Here is a 1,647-nt window from a genome sequence, read left to right as displayed (position 1 = left end):
AGTTATAGTAAATTTCGCAGTAATTGCATGAGTTACATAATTATTTTATTTGTCTCTATTAAAAACAAACAACCTGTTTTTAACAACACATACCTATCTTAAAACAAATATTTTGATGACTACCTACTCTTACCCTTACCTTTGTTCTACTACTAAACCTATAATATACTGGAATTATACAATGATATTTATGATGTCATCCACATAACCAACCCATCCTGTATACTTGGACTCGTGTCATAAAACAGTGACACTCCAAACGTCATTGCCCAATAACCCGGGAAACCCTTGTTAAGGCAAGATATTAAGATACGGCTAATCCGCCCATAACTTAGGCTCAAGACCGTTAACCGTGGTTTAGCCACTGACCATTGTCCTGCGTTTAATTTAAACGGGAAACCGGGCCGCGTTAAACTGTAATGATTTTACTGGGCCCTAACTACCAACTTGACAATGCTACTCACAAACAACCTTATGAGCTTTAGCTCCTATTTTATAAGGGTCAATTTGGGATGATTTTTATGAATATGGTAGGTAATGTTATGTTTGATTTTGGGTGTCGTAAGATTTTATGCATGGAGTCTTTATGCAAACAGGTCCTAAGGGTGGTGTTTCTGGTTTTTGGGTATTGAAAATAGACCCATATATCGTGTAGATATGCCTTATAGTTATTAGATCTGTAACCAGAGTGTAATTTAGTTTAATGTGTTATGAGGCAATCAGGTTTGTTGGGTTAATGAATTTTGTTGATTAGACAAACAAATGGTTGTAGGAAATTGTGGGGCTTTTTGAAAACATTACTAAGTAAATCAAAATAGCATGTGACAGTAGGTAGAGATTAATTAGGTATGAAAAGTAATAAAGTATAAAATAAACCATTTGCTTGTTTAGGTATATCTTTTTATTTCCGAATTAATTTTCACGTACCATAGTTGGCACGACTGTGTATCCCTATTCAGTCAGATCTGTCACACTACGTCCATTCCATACAACTAAGATCCGGTGTTCCGGTGTAGTGCGAAACTGCTGTAAATACATGTAGTATAATTTCAACTACTAATTTGCCAACGTCCATACCACGTTGAATACACCGGTTCTCGTCCGATCACCGAAGTTAAGCAACGTCGGGCGCGGTCAGTACTTGGATGGGTGACCGCCTGGGAACACCGCGTGTCGTTGGCTTTTTGTTTTCTATTTTTATTTTTATTTATTAAGAACGAGTAAGAATGTTATACTAGTAGATGTTTTAAAATTAGGTTGGTGTTTAGCAAATAAATTCAACAAACTTATTATATTATTATTATATAAGAGTACCACCTTGTTTTGCAAGCATGTGTCAACATTATTGGATAACAGTTTTAACTCACCGTCATAAATTTTAATCATAAAATTGAATATTCTTAAATTCACAATACATATTGCACAACAACTCACCACTGTAAAAAAATGTATTTATATTTTTTTTCCTAAACGTAAACCATACTGTTGATCACGCGCATCGTCTTTGCTATTATAATTCATCAGGCGTTTAAACTTAAAATCCTATGGGGTCCAGCAGGGCTACTACGAAACTCGAAACTCGAACTTCGTATCGTACCGTCCCTCTCGCTCTCGTATTAAATAGTGTAAGTGTCAGAGGGACCGCAC

At 35.7% G+C, this 1,647-nt stretch overlaps 1 non-coding gene across 1 annotated transcript; it reads left to right on the top strand.

Moving 5' to 3' along the window:
- The first annotated feature begins 1,063 nt into the window (after positions 1-1,063).
- On the top strand, positions 1,064-1,182 carry LOC141439462 (5S ribosomal RNA). Its single transcript, XR_012452588.1, has one exon. It is a non-coding gene; the product is annotated as a 5S ribosomal RNA (ribosomal RNA).
- The last annotated feature ends 465 nt before the right edge of the window (positions 1,183-1,647 follow it).

Source organism: Choristoneura fumiferana, chromosome 20, assembly GCF_025370935.1.
Source record: "Choristoneura fumiferana chromosome 20, NRCan_CFum_1, whole genome shotgun sequence".
NCBI classification, from domain to species: Eukaryota; Metazoa; Arthropoda; class Insecta; order Lepidoptera; family Tortricidae; genus Choristoneura; species Choristoneura fumiferana.
Note: the sequence above shows the minus strand (reverse complement) of the source record. Positions and strands in the feature narration are given on the sequence as shown.